This window comes from Pteropus medius, unplaced genomic scaffold (genome assembly GCF_902729225.1).
Source record: "Pteropus medius unplaced genomic scaffold, Ma_sr-lr_union100, whole genome shotgun sequence".
Lineage (NCBI taxonomy): Eukaryota > Metazoa > Chordata > Mammalia > Chiroptera > Pteropodidae > Pteropus > Pteropus medius.
In genome coordinates, this window is record NW_024346667.1 from 19,985,406 (window position 1) to 20,006,054 (window position 20,649).

The 20,649-nt window shown below is 43.5% G+C and overlaps 1 protein-coding gene and 1 pseudogene across 1 annotated transcript in view; one reads left to right on the plus strand and one right to left on the minus strand.

The window, feature by feature from the left end:
- Positions 1 to 3,838: 3,838 nt before the first annotated feature.
- Positions 3,839 to 4,392, minus strand: LOC120613412 (60S ribosomal protein L21-like; annotated as a pseudogene).
- Positions 4,393 to 9,473: 5,081 nt separating this feature from the next.
- Positions 9,474 to 20,649, plus strand: part of PTK2B (protein tyrosine kinase 2 beta) — a 108,680-nt gene continuing 97,504 nt past the window's right edge. The window contains exon 1 of the mRNA XM_039875786.1: positions 9,474 to 9,853. The gene's annotated coding sequence lies outside the window, so the exon portion shown is untranslated. The remainder of the gene's footprint in view (positions 9,854 to 20,649) is intronic.

The window sequence follows — 20,649 nt, forward strand, 5'->3', positions numbered from 1 at the left end:
CTGGAAAATCTTGTCTCATTTTCTTTCACTATGTTCTGTTATCTATGTGTCCCAGGTGCTCTGTGCATCTATCTGTTTTGTTATCTATGTGTTTCATTCTGTTCTTATATGATTTTCCTTGTTTGTTTTGTTTTAGTTGTTTTTTCTCAGACTCTGAGTGGGGCCACAAAGCAAGGGAGAAGAGTAGAAATTAAAGGTATCTTCTTTTAAAAAGTGGAATACAAAGGTTAACATTAAACCAGTAAGGTTCTCCAGTCTTTCTGGGAATCCAGAAAGGACTTGGTTCTATTCTAACCTCCACCATTAGCTAGGGGCATGACCTGGGCACAATATTTCACTTTTCCGACTTCCCTTTCCTCAATTATAAAGGGAAAGATTGAATTAAATGTTCTAATTTCTTACTACTTCAGACACTCTGAACTTTTTTTATTCTTTGCATAATTTCAGTAAAGAAATGGTGACTAAGACTTACCCAGAGACCCAGAAGGAGAAATCTTAGTGACTATAACCATTCTGTCACCAACTTTTGTTTCTTCTTTCAGTAGAAAAGACCTTCTTCAGAGGACCCTGAAGTTCAAGTCCTCTGTATACCGGCTAAACTACTGCAAAAGTCTAGTGGAAGTTCTCACAGTCTCTAATTTGCCCCGTCTCATACCCCAGGCATCCTTGCTGGGCACTGGCACATTTCCAAACCCCATGCTGTCACCATGTAAATTTGTGTAAAGAATGACAACTATTTTTCTAGTGTTGCATTAGGGGGAAGAAAAATCCTAGGTGCAGAAAGAATTGCTTTTTTTTTTTCTTTTTATAGCATTTGAAAGTGGCTACTGCAAATAAAAGGCAGAGATTGTTAATTAGATAAAAAAGCAAGACCCAACTGTATGCTGCATAAAAGGAACTCATTTTAAATTAAGCGTTCAAATAAGTTAAAAGTAAAAATAGATATACCATGCTAATACAAATCAAAAAAGCTGGGGTAGCGATAGTAATATCACACAAAGCAGACTTCATATCAAAGAATCTTATAGGGATAAGGAGGACCGTTGCTGAATGCAGCGGTTGCAGAGCTGGCAGTAACAAAAACCATTTCTAGAAATAGACATTCAGAGTTGTAGACATACTTGTGCTTCTTAGGCAGAAATCTTTGAGGAAATCGCTGTAGTCTGATGCTTGACATGGGACACAGTGATGACTGTAGCCTTCTCTGAGGCCTAAAACATGGGAAATAGGAGGGTGGGAGCTGAGTTGGTTTGAATAACGCAGAGAGAACTTCCATAAGAAGTAGGGCTGATGCAAGAGACTAGGGAAAACTCTTGAGTAATAAATAGCCTGCATCTGGGTCAGATTTGGCAAAAGACTTTTAAAATTTGAATTATACACTTTTGTTTTTTCCTCTATCATTTATGATCTTCCAAGCTGCAGCTTTTAAAATGCAACTCAAAATGATTAACCAATGAGTATATGGGTTGTCTTACATAACAAAAAGTCTGGAGGCAAGAAAATTATGTCCAACTCAATGACACTGGGATCCTAGATTCTTTCAATCTTTTTGGTGCCTGTGCCTGCCCTTTGGTTGGAAAGGTACTGCAGCAGCTCCAGGCATCGTATCCAGATATGAACCAATGTCCCGAAATGGAATATAGCCATTTCTCCCCACTAGTCTCATTGTCAGAGCCAAGAAGAGTTTTCCAAACCCTCCAGATGACTTCCCCTCACACCTTATTGGTAGAACTGGGTCACGTGCCCAGCTCTCATCACTGGCAAGGGGAATGACACCACTGTGATTGACTTAAGCCAACTGGGATTTACCCCAGTCATGTGCTGGAAGGATGGTCACTGAGATACATTCAGGGCTTGGCTATTATGAAAGAGGGGAAAATAGCCATTAGTTAGGCACCTAGAGGTTTAGGACAGTGGACAACATTTGGAAATTGGGAGATTTCACATAAAAACTCAGATTTCTACCTTTGCTTTTTTAATTTGTAAAAATTTTCAATTGTGCTAAAATAAACAACATAACCTTTACCACCCTAAACATTTTAAATGTACAGTTCAGTAGTTAGTGTTAAGTATATTCGCATTATTGAGCAACGAAATCCCCAGAGCTTTTCATCTTTCAAAACTGAAACTCATTAATCAAATCCTCTCTCTCTCCTTCCCCCAGCTCCTGGCAACCACCAGTCTACTTTCTGTTTCTATGAATGTGAATACTCTAGATATAAGTGGAATCATACAGTATTTGTCTTTTTATGACTGGCTTATTTCACTTAACAGAATGTCTTCAGAGTTCATCCATGTTGTAGCATGTGTCAAAATTTCCTTCCCTTTTTAAAGCTGAATAATATACATTGTATGTATTACCACATTTTGTTTATCCATTCACCCATCTATGGACACAGGTTGCTCCCACCTCTTGGCTACTGTGAATAATGCTGCTATGAACATGGGTGTACAAATATCTCTTAGAGATGCTAATTCTTTTGCATATATACCAGAAGTGGAATCTCTGGATCACATGGTAATTCTATTTTTACTTTTTTGAGGAACTGCCATACTGTTTTTGCAGAGTAGTTGCACCATTTTACATTTTCATCCACAATGCACAAGGGTTCCAATTTCTCCACACTCTGGCCACCACTTATTATTTTCTATGTCTTTGTATAGTAGGCATCCTAATGGGTGTGAGGAAATAGCTCCTTTGGTTTTGATTTGCATTTCCCTAAGGATTAGTGATGTCGAACATCTTTTCATATGCTTGTTGGCCATTTGGATATCATCTTTGGAGAAATGTCTATTCAAGCCCTTTGTCCTTTTTTTAATCTGGTTATTTTTTGTTGTTGAGCTGTACAAGTTTTTTATATTAGCCTCTTATCAGATATATGATTTGCAGATATTTTCTCTCATAGGTTACCTTTTCATTTTGTTGATTTTGTTGCACAGAAATTTCTTATTTTGATGTAGTCCAATTTATCTATTTCTACTTTTATTCCCTGTGCTTTCGATGTCATATCCAAGAAATCTATGTCATCAAGTTTTTCTTTATATTTTCTTCTATGAGTTTTTTTTAAATAGTTTTAGGTCTTATGTGTAGGTCTTCGATCCATTTTGAATTAATTTTTACATGTGGTGTAACTTCATTCTTTTACATGTTGATATCCAATTTTCTTAGCACCATTTGTTGAAGAGGCTGTCCTTTCTCTAGTGAGTGGTCTTGGCACCCTCACAGAAGATTATTTGAACATATAAACAAGGATTTCTTTCTGGGCTTTCTGTTCTATACCATTGGTCTATATGTCTGTCTTTATGCCAGTTCCATATTGTTTTGATAATTGCAGCTTTGTAATAAGTTTTGAAATCTGGAAATGTGAGACCTCTAACTTTGTTCTCTTCTTTAAAGAGAAAGAATCTTTAATTATTTTGACCATTGGAGTCACTTGAGATTTCATATAAATTTTTGGATGGTTTTTTTTTCTATTTCTGCATTTCATAGGGATTGCATTAAATCTGTAGATCACTTTGGATAGTAGTGACATCTTAACAATATTGTCTTCTAATCCTTGAATACAGGATCTCTTTCCATTTATTGTCTGATTTCTTTCAACATTGTTTTATAAATTTTCAGTGTACAAGTCTCCCTCCTCCTTGGTTAAATTCATTCCTAAGTATTCTTTTTGATACTACTGTGAATGGAAGTATTTTCTTAATTTCCTTTATGGATAATTTATTGTCTGCCTTAGCTTTTAAAAAAAGAAAGACCTGGCTACATTGCTACATTAAGCTTCCTCTTCTGCCTGGCAATAGACTTTCTTTTTTAAAGAGGTTTTTATTTTATTTTATTTTTTAAAACTATCATGCCATGAATTCATAGGGAATGGCCTCCAGCAGCTTTGCTTCCCTTCCATTCATTCTCACAAAGTGAACTTCTCCAGGTGGAGCAGGCTGGCGCTTCATTTGAACCCAGGTACCTTTCTCTTTGGCTTCCTTCTTGTTTTGATCATTTCCTTCACACGTTTCAGGAAGCTGTCTTGGTTCTTAGAGTACTCAATATGCTCAATACACACATTAATTCTCTTGGCAAGAATCTTGCCCTTAACTTGTTTGTTTACAACAATGCCAACCGCATGCTGGGGAACACTGTAAACTCTTCCAGTTTTGCTGTGGTAGCATTTGTGGGGCATTCCTTTTTGAACAGTGCCTATTTCCTTGATGTCTACAATATCACCTTTCTTGTAGATTCACATGTATATAGCCAAAGGAACAACTCCATGTTTTCTAAAAGGCCTGGAGAACCTATAGTGGGTGCCTCTCCTCTTTCCCTTTGCGTTGGTCATTTTGGCAAATTCCTAGAAAATGGCCATGTAGACTTTTGAGCCGAATAGCTGAATAGCAGCTGTTCCCTGCAGAAGGGATGCTTATTATTCTCCAGTTTGCCATAGTCCCTACCCCGCCAGCTTCCCTCACCTTCCTGCCTTGCCTCTGTAAGCGTTTGTGTTTTTGATCCCTTGTTTGGAAGTCCTCAGTGAAGGTTACTCACTACCGCTATTCATAGTGAAGGAACTAGGGTGGTAAAATACTCTTGTACAGATAGGCAAATTGACAGCTTGAAAAAATGAAATCTAAGCTGATTTTGCATGTTCCTGAAATTTATCTTTTAGCACAAATTATTCTATTGCAAATATTTTGAAGAAATATTTTTCTGAAATATCGTGTATGCTTTAATTTTCTAAAATACAGGATGCAGAACATAAACTTTTCTTCATGATTTCCAAAATAGACAATAATTACTGTTTTATGTAATAAAGGGGTACCTCAGGTAGTAATGAAGCATGGAGGATTGTTTCTCTGTCCTGTAAATGTCTACTGAGGCCTGCGATTTGATTGTTCTTGCATTTGCTAGGCATTTTTTGTTTCTTTTTAAGAGATTCTTCTTGCTACTAACAATGAATCTGCCTATAGCAACCTGCTCTCACTTCCTAGTTGATGCTTCCCTCATAGTGTAGGCTAGGATCGGATCGCCATATTTGTTAGAATTGCAGAGGTCAACAATGGCAAGGAAAGGTCCATACAGTCAGTCTGTTGCTTCAGAGTTTAGCCGATGAGTTCACTCACAGCTAGGGGTAAGGGATGGAGAGCCAAGAAAGCCATAGTCAAAGAAGTATGGAGCTGACTCGGAGTGGACAGGGGAGCAGGGCAGGCTCCACTTCCCAGAAGCATCCTGCAGCCCACTGCTCTGTAGCCTCCTTGGAAGCTATGGAAGGCCCGACAGCAGTGCCCAGGTCTGTGGAAACTGCCTGGCCTCTGCGGCACTGAATCTGCCTGTTGTTCTTTAATGGTAAAATAAAAACACTCTTCTGCCTTCTCCATCTGCCCTCCCTCTTGGGTACCCAAATTAATTTCTGAAAGGATTTAATATGGTTTTATTTTTCCCAAAAAGATTCACTTTGGATTATGTCCAGAAGTTTTTTTTTCCCTCTCTGTGGAAGGATTTTATTTAAATTTTTTCACTATGAACATTTTCAAACAATATTGTAGAGAACAGTGTAATTAACCCCTACATACCTATCATTCTGTTTGCATCAGTTGTCAACTTCGCTATTGTTGTTTCACCTCCCCTCCACGCGGGGGCTGTGGGTCATGGAGTATTTTCAAACAATGCTTATTCAAAAATAAAGTGATTATTTTATTTTTATAACTTTATTTTTAAAGTTACAGTAGGATATAATACCTTCCATTTATCATCAGCTATGAGCCATAGTACTGGCAAGGGAATTTACAAGTATTATTTCTAGTCTTACCAACATGCTGTAAATTATTCCTATTTTATAGATGAGGGAATTGAGATACTGCCTTAATTTATATATAAAAGAAAATAGGCTAAATGGTGGTGTATTAGTTAGGATGCAGTCTAAGCTATGGTAACAGAAAAGCCCAAAATGCAATAACCTGAACCTGCACACATAACTTCCGCTCATTAACTACTGTCCAGAACTTAATCATGTGGTCGCACCTGCAAAGGAGACTTTGAAAGGTAGTCTTTATTGTGAGTAGCCTATGACCAACCGAAAATCAGGGATTTCATTATCAGGGAAGAAAAGGCAACAACCAGAAGTGCCTTCATAGATGGAAGAAAGGGCATAGTTTTGAGTTCTGTATTTTGGCTTCAGCTGGGGTCCATTTAGTAAACCTAATGGTACTTGATTAAATTAGACATAGACGTCCTTTGGTGATGAAAGACCAATTACTTAGTCCTCGTGCCTCTGAGTTTTTCTTTGTTCATTTTTTTCTTGTTTGTTTAGAACACTTATAACCTTATTAGTCTTTTAAACTGAAATTTATCATAATAGTAAATTTACATTATGTGATTTAATTCCATTATCCATAATGGAGAGACCCCAATTATATATCACCATAACCCTGCCAGTGATGGATTCAGCTCTACCCTTTACCACCTGAGCGGCTGTGGACAAATTATTCACTTTCTTTAAGCCTCTTTCTTCCTTTCTGAAAAATGGGAAAACTATCGACCTTAATTATTGTGAAGATTAATTAGATAATGGATGATTGTTGCTGACGCACAGTGAACACTCAAGAAATTGTATCTGTGTGACATATATGTAATATCTCCTCACTAATCCTATCCTATTTAATTCCTATCACTTCTAAAAATAATAATTGTAGCATTTTATAACATTTTCATACCTATTAATTTGGGCATCACAGTACCCTGTGAAATACCAGCTGTAGAGCAGCTAGTACTCATTCTTTTACTCTCCTAGATTAGGAAATGCAAGCTCAGGGAAATGGATTCCCTTACCCAAGGTCACGTCTTCCCTCTTGACTAGATCTTTCCCAGGCACATTTAAACCTGCTCCACTGGCTACCATCTTAAATTACAAAACAACCCTTTTCAACCCACAACCTTCTCCAGCCCACCCCCATCTCTTGATTCTCCTTTCAGCCAAGCTTTTCAAAAGGTATTGGTGCATGCTGCCTCCCTGTCCTCACTTCCAATCTACCCATCACCTCACCTTATTTGACTTTTGCCTCTTCACTAAATTCGCTCCTGGCAAGAGCCTTCTCCCTTTTACTCCCACCCCAGACAATCTCATACATTCCTGTGGTTTCAGATGCCAACCCAGAAGTTCATCACTAGCTCAGACCACTTTTATGAGCTCCAGTCCCAACTACTGTTGGGGTAAGAGTCGGGACAGGTCCAGAGAACCCTTTTCACAAGAGTCCTGTCTAAGACAAAGAGACTATGCACCATAGTGGCAATAGAATTATAATAGTGAGTAGGAAAGGTGTTGGGAAGCCTTCCCAGGACTTGGAGATTGAATGGCTCTAGGGTAATGAGAGAGAAGGGAGAGTCAAAGGTGATTCCAAGATGTTAACGTTTGGTGCCTGGGATAATGTTAACACTCATCAGGAAGACTGGAAATGGATCTGTTTGGGGAGCAATATCATGCACAGCTGAAGACCTGACTCTGGGACATCTAAATGGAAAAAGTAAAGTCCTTTTTCCTTATAGTTTTCTCCTCTTGCTGAACCAGCTGTACAGTTCTTCCTCACCTCTACCGTGGGCCTCCGGCAATAACACTGTCTCTGCTTGAGACATAACAAGTGGACGGAGGAAAATATTGTTGCTTCTCCACTGGGCTAAGTCCCAATCCACAGGAAGCCAAGGGTAGAAAGTTTTTAGAGCATTTGTGTAGAATCCCAGGCTCTTGAAGCCGTTTCTGACGGGTTTTATAAAGGTGGGTAAAAGGCAGACGTGCAACACATGTCATTTTTGTTCCTACACTGGACAAAACGGAAGAACTGGAGGCAGAGTCGGCTACCCCAGGGAGTTTCTCACGGTCTCTTTCAGAAATAAAATGTATGATTCTATGCTTCTAGAAGCTTCAAAAAAAAAAAAATCGCTGAAGAATTCAACAACCTCTGAAAATTTTGAATATCTGAAAACTTTCTCGAATCAGGTCCCAATGAGGTTGTAGTTCATGGATTTTCCCACACAGGGGCAGCAAACACAAACCTTGTCTTAAACCAGTCTGGATTCGCTTTGCAATTTTAGTTCCCATTGCTGCCACCCTAGCACAGACCCTCAATTCACACCAGTGTCTAACCTTCACACCACTTGACCTTCATCACCTTATTCTATGCACAAGAATATGTAAGGGCCACCAACTTTCTAAAGCCCTCTGACAATTTCCCTGCAGTGTGGTCAGTTAGCAACTCGTCTTCCCCGCACTTTCCCTGTCTGATTTGCCTTGTCTCCCCAAGCAGTCGCCAGGGTTTCCCTGGTTACTTACTTGGCCTCTTTCTGACTGCTATGAAGCCACCAGCATTACCTCTAAGATTCCAACTGAGTGCTGAGAACAAAATAGAAGGGTTGACAAGGGGGAGCTCCACCAGTGGTGGCTAAGACCTCCCCCATAAGATGGCTTGTAAATTGCCTTGTTGGGGCAGGCGGGCCCCAGGCTCAGAGATTCTGATTTTTCAGTAGATCTGGAGTGGTGGTCAGGTATCTGCATTTTTAAATCTACAGGTAGTACACTTATACTTTGAGGAACATTGATGTTTTTGGCTTTGTGGCCATGGATGTGTTAATTCATCTGAGTCTCCATTTTCTTTGCAGAAAATGGGGAGAATTAAATGAAATCATTTAGACAGTGCTTCCTTAGCACAGTGGTTGGCATTTAGACATGCTCACCAAATGCCGGCATTTCCTGTTGTTTTCCTGGGGGGGCTGGTCCACTGAGTTTGGAGGTAGGGGTCAGGAAGTATCATGGTGCGATTGTGTAGCCAGGTTGCGTGTGGCTGCACAACTCCAGGGCCAACCTTATGAAGAACATCCTCCAGAACTGTGCAAGATCCAAGTTTTTCACAGGAAACAGAATAAAGAAGTTTGGAGTAGAGACTCTGGAGAGGAACTTGAGGGTGTGGGGGACACTGAGTACACATGAGCTTTTTGACCTTATGCTAAGTCCAGTTCACCTCCTCCCAGTCAGAAAAAAAGTCTGGAATCTTTCTAGTGATAGGAGAATGAGGGTCGCTAAGTGCCCTGAAGTCACCGGCTCGGATGTGAATGAAGAGGTGAAGCAGCCTCTTCATTTGGGGATGATATGAAATGGGACGATGGCTACCCAGTTTCTATGACTATTCTTGTGCCACCCTCTGGTCCTGCCGTATTGCAGCACAGGGACCTGGTCTGTGGTGTTCAGTTCTGCCAAAGCCCTCGATGATATTCACCTGATCTCCAGTTCCCCGAAGAGAGTCTGGGCACTTTAGGACATGGAGAAATGGGGAGCAACACAGGTGCTGAGAGTATGGGAGGCAGGTACAGTCTCCTGCTCTGAAACCTATCTGGAGGCTAGAGAGGAAACAACAACTTCTAAATGTGGCCTCCAAAAGCCTGCAGGTGGAGTGGAAGGGGGAGGGAGGAGTGCTAGCAACTAGGGGTCAACTGCTCACAGGGGGCAGTAATAGCCAAAGACCCCATATGGGGTCAGGGGATGGCAGAGACGGCCCCCCAGGTGAGCACGTGCAGATTAGGAATCGGAGGCTGCATCTATTTCAGAGTTTATGGTAAGAGGCTGGAGCAGGCTCTCACTCAGCACCATAGACAACACACCCCACCCTTTAAGGAAGTGGGGAGGAGAGCAGCAGGGGTGTGGTTAACAAGGAGGAGGAGAGGGGGAAAACATAAACCTGTCAGCCCTCTTACTCAGCGGAGCCCTCCAGAGTCACTGCGAGCTCTGTACCTGCCACAGCCCGGACTCACCTGTACCTGCGCAGCCCCCTGCCTCACCTGGCCGAGCGAAGAGCCGCCGCTGGAGTCGGCGCTTCCCTCCCTGTGAGTCCCCTCCTGCGATCGGTGCTGAGAACCAGCCAGAAGTTGGTGGCTGGACGACGAGGAAGGAGTGGAGGGGGGTACTTTGGCGATATGGGTACCTGAACGGGCCCGAGTTCCTGCTAACGCAGCCTCGGACCGGCAGGCAGAGCTGTGGGTGCAGTGTCCGCCGCCGCTTGCTAGCTTTACGCGGAAGGGGTGGGGGGTGGGGAGTCTATTTTTGGAGTTAATTTGAGACTAAAGGGTGTTTCTCCCTCTTTGCCCTCTTAACATACTCAGACACGGGAGGCTGGGGGCGATGATGAGAGGGCACAGAGAGGCCGCCTGCCTCGAAAGCTCAGATCAGAGAGCAGCAAGCAGGGCTTTTCAGAATCCACTTCAGCTCCTGCTTTTGAGCAGCTCCCTGTGCCCTGCTCTCTCCCTTTTTCGTGCCCTTCACGCCCCCACCAGGGTCAGGCTCCCATGTGCACCCCACTGCGCCCCCATTCTCTTCTTACCCCCAGAGAGGGCATCCTCTAAATCAAGCCCTGACTGGAAGCAAGCAGGGGTGTGCCAGGGAGATGGAGGCAGAGCTGTGTGTATGTGTGTGTGTGTGCGTGTGTGCATGCTGCGTGTGTTCTGAGGACTAAAGTTAACACTTGCCACCACACTGGTTCTTTGTGAAACTACCTTCTGAACGCTGCTAAAGGGTTAAGTTCTGTGCTGCCTTCTCCTGTCAGGCTGTGCGTGGGCAATGCCTTGGGTGGGTGAACAGGGAACATATGGGTGATGTTCTGAGCCCACCGAGCCCCACCACCTGCCCTAACCCTCCGCCATCTGACACTGGTATCGCCCCACACCCCAAACTTGGAGCTCAGTCCAATGAGGCTCCTTTCAAAGAGTCAAGGTGAGAAGGAGAGAGGAAGTTTGGACACAGAGGGACACTCTCAGGAGGATTTGTAATCCAGAGGAGGAAAAGCTTTCCGCCGACCGGTAGCTGGACTTGAGCCATTAGGGCAGTTGGTACGGCAGATCAGGTGAGGGGCACGCGGATGCCCCTCCATGCCGTGGCTGCTGTCTTCTCACCCAAGTCCAAGGTATACTGTTGTGGACCTAAACCCAGCCTTTCACAACTCCTCTGGGGGAGGAGGGAGAAGAGGCAGAGATAAAAAAAAAAAAAGTGAGTCAAGATGGAGGAGAGGAAGGAAGTAGTCACATTCAAGAGACCCAGCTCTGGCAGGACATTCTGCTGTCATTCATTCATTCCGTAAACATGTACTGACTTCCTACCTGGGACCAGGTGCTTGTGCTGGTGCTGGATGTGGGGAGACAACAGTGCCTGTGACCCAGTCCCTGCTCCCAGAGCAGTGCTCCGAGTGGTGCTCGATGGGACGGGGCAGGGTGCTAAGTCAACCAGTGCTGGAGGAGATGGTGAGGGCTGTACCCTGGAAGGCTTCCTGGCAGAAGTGATTCTTAAGTGGAGACCTGAAGGATCGATAGGAATTAGCCAGGAAGGGAAAGAGGAGGAAGAACAGCACAGAGCACAGCAAGTGCTAAGACAGGAGGCCAGAAGCAGTGTGAAGCATCCAGGAAACTGCAAATATCTCAAAATGATCAGAATATGGAGCGTGCAGGGGTGAGGTGAAGCAAGAGAGGTAAGTGGAGACAGCTCCAGAAGGGCCTGCTCAGGCTGCCATGGCAACTCCTTTTGGAGCAACACTTGGAACCTGGAGCCAGGCGTGAGACTTCCCAGCATGCCTCCTACTCTAGGGTGGGGCTGCCAGATTTAGCAAATAAAAATACAGGACACTCAGATTTGAATTTCAGATAAGCAATGGATATTTTCAAGTATAAGTATGTCCCATGCCATATCTTGGCTGTACTTGTACTTAGACATTATTCATTGTTTATCTGAAACTCAACTTGACCTGAGTGACTGATATTTTATCTGGCAGCTGTCCTCCAGGGGAAAGCTGAGAGTGCTGTTGTGCTGGGAAGTGAGGGATGGGTAGTGCACGGGCCACGAGAGCAGTCTCATGACAGACTTCACTTGTGACCAATCCTGGATTCCAGTTTGGGGCTCCTCTACTGTTTGACAATGTTTGTTCTTCAAAAAAAAAAAACAACCAAGCAATCAAAAAAACAATATCAGTTCCTTGGTCAGCTTGTTCATCTGCTGAAGTTACGATGGTACCTCAGAAAGAAATTGGGCTTATATAGGACCTGGGTTCAAATCCCAGCCTGGCGACTTGCCCACCGTGAGACCTCACATAAACCACTTAGCTTCTCTGAGCCCCAGAATCTCATTTCTGAAATGAAGACAAGAATACCTGCTTATCTGAGTTGTTGGGAGGATTGCGATAATGTATGTAAATTGCCTAGTGCAAAAGGAAAAGTGTAGATATGAATTTCTTTAACACCTCAGGGTCACCGAAGTAGCATCCACGAAGTGCTTGGGGCTCCTTTTTTTTTTTTTTCCATTTATATTTATCAAGCACTCAGAGGTCCGAGGGGAAGTATGTGGTGGAGGGTCCTGCTTCTAGTGAGTGTGGGTTAGCTCCTGAGCAGAGTGGGAGACCCTGAATCACTTTTTCAGCTTTGCTATTCTTTTCCCATGTGACATGCTTCACGGGGAGGAGATATTCAGCCCCCCTGTTGGAGGACAGAGGGTGCGGGGAGAGGGAGTGGCTCAGAGTAGAATTAACTGAAGAGAAATGTGAATGAATTGAAAGAAAAAATCCGCATAAAACACCTAGCACAGTGCCTGACACGGATAAATCCCCATAAAATTTGGCTCTCATTATTTGCATTTTTAATAATAAGTACCTTAGAAAAATAGAGCTCAGGGCTAGATGAAGTAAGGGTGCCTTGTGAACTGTGTTCTGATTTTAATGAGAGCATTCGTAAGAGCAAATTAGGGGCCTCCTAAAAGGGAACCTGGAGAGAGTTAAGAATTTGGTAAGAGAAAGAGGAAATGGAAAGTGTGTTTCCTTTGTGGAAACCGCTGGGTTAAAAATGGTCCCTCTTTCCAGTGGTTAAATCTCCACACCACCTGCCCTGCCCCCTACTCCCACCCAGTGACGATAATTTTGTCCCCAGCTCTTTAGAGCAGCATTTGCCCAACAGTGTTCATGAGATAGTTATAGATGTTCCATTGATGAAGCATTCAGATGAGCCCACTCTCAGAGATTTGTCATGTACATTTTCATGGTCAAGTTTATGGTAAATCCTGCAGAAAAGACGCCTGTATCACTGGGTTTACTAGCATTCCCTAGCAACCCTTGCAGGGGCATTGGTGGGGCAACTATTACCAAATTAAGGACAATAGCATTCCACATCTAGTGACTTGATATAGGTGCAGTTCCGGGACCAAGCAGACAAGTACAATTGATGGGGAGGCGAGAGAGGAGAGAGGACATACCTGGGGTAGACTCCAAGTCTTAGGTCTCCTGGCGCCTAGTGCTCTCCCTGCCCAGCAGTCATGGGCTCTGGATGAGTCCCATGGGTCTCTGAGGTGGTCACTTGGTTGGAGCATAGGCGCACAGCTGCTGGCATGCTTGGGGCCGAAAGTGTGGTAACTAAGAGAAGTTCTTGTTGACTCAGCGATCAAGTGTTTCCCTTAGACTCTGTCAGTTCTAAGGTAAAGGGGGAAGAGCAGGGACAGTGACGACAGTCTCTGCGACACAAACACGGTTGGTGGTCTGGTGGTCGAGCACCCAGGCTCGGGCAGTCTCTGGGTTCCTCCTCCAGCTGCAGGACTCATTGCATGACCTTAGGCAAGTCACTGAGCCCTGCGTTCCTCATCTGTAAGACAGAGATGATAAGAGGACTGTGCATGAGGGCGGAGGGGGATAGTATACCAGGAGTCATATTCAAAATATTAATGGCCGCTAAAGCATGGGCAGTGATGCAATAGAACTGACACTAGCCGTTGCCCTGAGCAGGATCAGAGAGACACCCTGCGGTCCGGGACATCTAGGGGTGGAAGAGGCAGGCAGGCAGGGGCTGGAGTGGTGGACATTTACCAACTCGTATAGACTATTTCAATATTTTAACATCCCAGATGGCCAAATGTACCAGCTTAATAATAGCCTTGACTGTACATAAAACATTCAGTCCTTTAACAGGCATTTAATAAGTGTTAGCTCTCCTTTTCATTATATTTTTATACTTATGGTTAATCCATGGTGATGGGAAAGCACCTTTTCTTTTTCTCATGCCAGAAAAGGCCACCTGAGGGGCAGGTTTCTGCGAGTGCTGCCCACACATGGACACACATCAGATAGACAATAGCGTTGTTTTCTGGCCCCCGCCCCACCCCCAATTCAATGTGTTTGATGAATAGCCAGCTTAATTAGCTTTTTAGCCAGCAAAGAGACTTTCTGTGACTGCCCATCAGACAGCAGAGTCCACATAGTCATTTAAGGTGTTGAGAGAGCTGATGGGCAGGAGAAAATGGTGGCTTCACTTTCTGGGGTTCTCAGCACCGTGTGCAAAGCTCTGAGCTATGTGAGGGGGTGGTGGTGGGGGATGGGGCAGCTTTTTGAGTCACTCTGCTGTTTCCCAAGGTATAATTATTACTCACGATGACAGTTTGATTAAGAGAGCAAACTGGAGACCGCATGTTCCATATGCTTTTTACCTAGAGACACGTACAGAGGTAGGACTGCAGAGTTTTTTCTCCAAGGACCCTTCAGGTTGGCTGTGGGTGGGCTGCAGGAGTGGACACTCCTCTGGTTCTCCAGGTCTCCCCCAGCTCTTACCTTTTCCCAGCACTAAGGCACCTGCTGCTCTTATAGGCAGCCAGTCAGCGTGATTAGAACAAAGACCAGCCACTGCCAATGCCCACAGAAGGGTAAGCCTTCCCTCTTTCTGTCTTGGCTAGCGTTCACTAACATCTTCCTCCTCTCCAGTCCCCTTCTTCCCTTTTATGTTCTGAAATCCACCTACATAGAATCTGGCAACATCACTCACCAGAGAGGGAGACTCAGGAATGCACCTTGCCCAGTGTTTAGAACTTGGGACTGGATTTAATTCTTATCTCATGGACTAGTCTCCCTCTCAATCAGGCCAATTCTGCCAGCAGCTCTCAGTGCCCCAGAACCACAGTCCCCCTTTTCTGCGCCCCTTTTATCTCTGAGATTCTTCCTCCTGACTCTCTCAGACACTCCCACACCCCAGCCATTGCAATCCCACTGGATATATGAGGGCCCAGGAGGCTCCTGGCAGGCCTGCTGGGAATTCTGCCCTGAGTTTGGGCTTTGTTCTTTTCCGGGGTTCCCTTTCCTTCCTGGTCCCTCCTCTGGTCGTGGTCACTTGGAGCATCGCATCTTTTCCTGGTTTCTAAGTCAATACACTTTGTCCACTACCCCCACCCATTTCCTCCCTAACCTCCAGCATGTCCGTTTGTTCTCCAGGAGCATTTGGAGTGAGAGTCCAGCTCCTTTCCCTTCAGCTCAGGTTAACACTCTTCCCACCCCCAGTTCCTGCTCTAGGCAGTTTATAAGAGAACAAGGACACTCCCCAGCATCCGATTACATTCTCCAGTCCCCAACTCAAGGCAGGCAGCCGTCCCTCACTCAGGCAGTTTGTCAGTCTGGGTAAGTGGAAGGACAATTTGGAGTCAAGAGACATGGCTCTGGTTTAGATTCTTCTATCTGTGTACTTTTGGGTAAATCTTCACTCTTCCAAGCCTCACTTTTCTCATTCGAAAATGAAGAAATTGTACTGTATTCCTCATAGGGACATTGAGAGAAAGAACTGGCTTGTGTGAAAATGCCCCATATAATACTGCCGGGCACTCTGCCTGGAAAGATGAAGAGTTTGGGGTCAGAAAGATGTAGGTTTGAATCTTGACTTTGTCACTTTCTAGCCGTGGGACATTGCCAAGGTATGTAACACCTCTGAGCCTTAGTTTTCTCATTTGTAACTTGTTCTAGGCATTTATGTCAGTTTTCTCCCCCTTTTCACCCTCGTCACTCTCAGGGTATAGTCTTCTTTCCCCACATTCAAGGGACTGTGTCTGTCCTCAATGAGTTTACAGTCTGGTAAGGGAGGTAATACATAAAAATGAATAACTATTAGGCAAGATAGAAACTTATACTGCCATAAAAGAGGCACCAATAAAGGCTATGAGGTCAGAGGATGGAGAATACTTCTGTCTGGGGAGTCTGGGAATGCTTCCTGGAGGAAGTGGCATTTGCAAAAGCTCTGAAAGGATGGGTAGGCTATGGCCATTGAAACTAGGGATGGTGGTTGTGGTTAAAGACAAGTGTAAATAAAAGCAGGGAGGTGGGGACGTATGGTTCCAATGACTCATTTTGGCTGGAGCCAAGGGTATCAAAGGGCAGTAAAGATGAGGTATGAAGGCAGAAAGTAAGATAAAGCTTGAATATGGTGGCTGAAAAGTTTGAACATTATTCTGAAGGCTGTAGGGAGCTGTTAGACTTTATTCTGAAGTCTTCAGAGAGCTGTTGAGATTTCACCTTGGGTGAAGGGGCCATGATCAAATCTGGACAGTAGTGTGTAAAGTGGATCAGAGAGAAGAGACTTTGCAGGAGGAGCAGGTAGGAGATTATTATACTAGTTCGGGTCTTAAGAATCTGAGTAAATTGTATAATTTCAGATAATTTTAGGGTCCTAGAGAGGATCTACTGGTCACTTGGAGCTTCTCCATTCTCTGAGTTTAAATTGGTACTTAGGTGAATGTAAAATATATAGGATCTATGGGAGCATCACATTGTTCAGGTTATATATGTATATTCTTTATCCTCTTTGTCTGTGTTCTTGATTCACAGATTAATTCTTTCTCCTGGACTTGGCTAGGTATGCACTCAATGTCAGCTAGTCGGGAGGTCTAATGGCAACCTCTGTGTGGCAGTCTCCTCCAGAATCAAGGAGGAGCATGCACTCAGATCTGTCTCCGTCGACCCTCAACAGTTTAGAAGACTCCTGGGCTACATTTCCAGTCTGACCCTCTTCCCTTGCTTTAGCCCTCTACTTACAAGAATCTATAAGACATTCCACTAGAGTAACTCATCTAAAAAGCTACATGTCGGAAACTAAACTCATTTTCTCAAACCAAACCATCTCTTCCTTCTGTTCATGCGGTTGTCATTGTCCTAGGTACTCAGGTCAAAAACCTTGGCATTATCTTCCTTTTCAACTTCTCTCTGCTCTTCTCCACTCATGTCTTCCCCCTCACTAATCAGTCCTACAGATTCCTTCTACATGCCTCTCATTCCTTCCTTCCCTTTATGCTGGCCAGCCCTACTCTAGCGGAGCTTATTACCTAATATCATCTATCATTACCTCAGAGTTTCTCCCCTTCCCAGCTCTAGTTTCCACAGTGCTTCTAGGCAAATCCAGATCCTTTCAATTTACCACTCAGTGCCCTCTATAATCCGACTTTTGTCTAGTCTTCTAACCTCATTTCCCCATACTTTCTCATCTCCTTACCAGTCCCCATCAAACCTTTGCTCAAGTCTGTGTCCTGCCTGGAATGCCAGTCCCTCCCCACTTTCCCAGTCTGACTCCCTGGTGGCTCCTGACCTGGGAAACCTGTGCTGTCCCTTGCAGCTTCCAGGTGTGAAATTCCTCCAGGGCACGGAGGTGCTTTTCCTTGATTCTCCTTCCTAACTCCCTCAAGTTCCAAGAATAGGAGTTCTGTTTCCCTTTTTTTCTACTCATTCTTGCCTGGTTCGCCTGGGCCAGATGTGATCTTCCTCATTCCCTGAGCTGGGTGACACAACAGCCAGTTGCAACAGAGCAGGGACCACATTCTCCCAAGAGGTCAAGATGTGCTTATTGCCTCTTCTGAACGCGGAGGTTTCTAGAACCCAGAGAGGGAGCATCAGTGTTTAGAGCAGGAGCTCCATAATTCCCCTGCTAAGCTCCTCTGTGTCTTTTTAATCCATGAGATCTTTGCCTTTCCCTTTTCCCTCAACCTCCAGCTTATCTAGGCCAGGCTGAATGACAGGAGAAAGACAGGAAGTAGGAAAAAGGCAAGGAGCCTTGGTAGAGGGTGATATCACTCCGGGAATACAGGAGAGAGATTGTCAAGGCAGAGTTTTCAGTAACCTGGACCTCCACCTAACTGTGCACGTGCACAGGACTTGCTGTGGTAACTGCACAGGAGCTTTCTGGCTCCTGCGGTCTCAAGATCTGAAAACACAGTCCTCATGGCTCCTCTGTCTCCAGAGAGTGACCTTGTTGTCTCCAGCGTGCCTCTGAGCCCTCTCCCTCTTTCTCTACCTGACTCTCTGTGTAGAAAAACCATTCCAGCACCTGTTTGATAAACACTTAGCCATCCACCTGTGTTCACTTCCAGGGAAAGGTGTGAGGGACAGCGAGCACTGCCCCAGGACTAGGAGCCCTGGGTCCGGGCCCCTGGTGGCTCTGTCGCTATCCCACCGCGTGGTTTTGGGTGAGTCACCTGGATAAGCCTGTTCAAGACTCAGGGTTTTCATTTGTATATATAATAAAGGCGCTTTTGGACTTGTTATCAAGTGAAGAGCTTATTTAAAATGGATCTTAGGCAAAAGCCCCATATGTAAACTAGGTGAAAGGAGACCCTCCCACGGTTGACACAAAGAGGACAGGTGACCCGCTTCTGCAGAGAGCCCTGGGCCCTCCCTGCATCTCCTGAGCTCAGATCAACTTGGATCCTCTCCAAGTCTCTAGTTCTTGAGGTCCTTATTGCTTGTGTGTGAGGGAGGCTGAAGAATAGGTCCAGATTCAAGTGGGTTCAATAAAGAATGATCTCAGAGTGAGGAATCCAACCTGGGCCATGGCGAATGTATTTTTGCGGGGGAGGGGGTATACTATACATGCGTGCCCTGACAGAAGATGCACAATGTCCACTTCTGAGCAAATGCACGTGATTATGGGTGGAAAATCCAGAGCTTTATCTGAGCTCCAGGCACCCTTTGGCCCCCCCAAAGGTTTTGTAATCAGGTTTACAAATTTTTCATAGAACTTGAGCTCCATTTCAGTTCAGACGAACTAGGCTATAAGCTCAGTTGAGATCAGAACCTTCTCTGCTCAGTGTTATAACTCAGGGACACAGCTGGTGCCTCACACACAGTTGGCGTTTCATAAATACGATGTGTGCCTGAACATTTGTGTGCCTCCCACAAGGAGTGTTGTTTTAAAAAAAGCTGATGTGAATATGTAAATGTTTTAGGGTAATATTTAATGTATTATTTTGGTGACATGCATTTGAAATCACATAATACAAAAAATAATACATTAAATTAAGAAAATGGCTTTTCCCCAACTCTCCCTTTTTATAAATCATTCAAACACTTCACTCACATCTTTAACATCAATATCCTTCTCATCAATAGAACTAGAATCAGCTATCTGTGTTCTGGCCTATATCATTGTCCCTATAGTCCAGATTATCCTTATTAATCCAGAAGGTGTTTAGTTATTTTTTAAATAACAGCTATTTTGAGATATAATTTACATGCCATAAAATTTATCTTTTTAAAATGTACAGTTTGGTGAATTTCGTATATTCACAGAGTTGTGCAACCATCACTGCTGTGAAATTGCAAAACATTTTTATCAACCCCCAAAGATCCACTTAGTTCACTAATTAGTAGTCCACTAATCTACTTCCTGCTTTTATGGATTTGCCTATTCTGAGCATTTTATTTGTGACTAGCTTCTTTTACTTAGCATAATTTTTTCAAGGTTTAATTATGTAATTGCATGTATCAGTCCTTCATTTCTTTTTTATTGCTAAATAATATTCCATTGTATGGACATACCACATTTTGTTTATCCATTTATTAGTTGTTAAAGATTTGAGTTTTCCCACTTTTTGATCGTTATAAATAATGAACGTTCATGTACAAGTTTTTGTGTGGACATATGTTTTCAGTTCTCTTAGTTATGTGTCTAGGAGTGGAATTGCGGGTCATACGATAGCTCCGTATTTAACATTTTGAATAACTGCCAAACTGCTGCGCCATTTTACTTTCCCATCAGCAATGTGCGATGGTTCCAATTTCTCCCCATTCTCACCTGCACTTGTTACTGTCTCTACTTTTGATTTTAACCATCCTAGGGGACATGAAGTGGTATCTCGTTGTGGTTTTAACTTGGATTTCCCTCATGAAAAATGATGTTGAGCATCTTGTCATGTACTTATTGGCCATTTGTGTCTTCTTTGGGGAAATGTCTAATCGAGTCCTTTAGAAGGTATTTCTTTTTGATATTCACAATATAACCACTTAGTGTATTACTTCTTAAAAACTGATCTTTTAGATGTTTGTTTACAACAAAATTTGGCACTTGTAATTGTGAGGCTATAGCCCCAAGAAAAATTACTAAATCTACATGACAGTACCATGCTTTAAAAAAAAATTTATCCAGTGACCTTTGTAAGCATCCAAAACTTGCACTGATTGAAGTGGTGTCAGGCTAATATTTTTTTCCCCCAAACAGTGTGTTTTTGTTTCAAATAGGGTAATTGAGGAAAAAAGCACATAATATGAAAGATTCTGTAAGGGCTGGACTATAAACTTCTTCTCTTCTGGTAGATAATTTGGGGAGTGGGAACAGCTTTACCTTATATTTAAGCATGTACAATATTTAAAAATGGATGGATGGATGGACAGATGGATGAATGGCTTTAGAAATGAATGAATGAACAAAAGAAGAAATGCAAGCTAGTAAGCCAGTCAATCAAGCAACCATACCAATCTGACCCTCTTTATTACCTCCTAATTCCTACCCAGAAAACCAGCATTGGTCTCTATTTTACACTACATAGAATCATACATAAAATCATTTTTAAAACCACTTTGCAG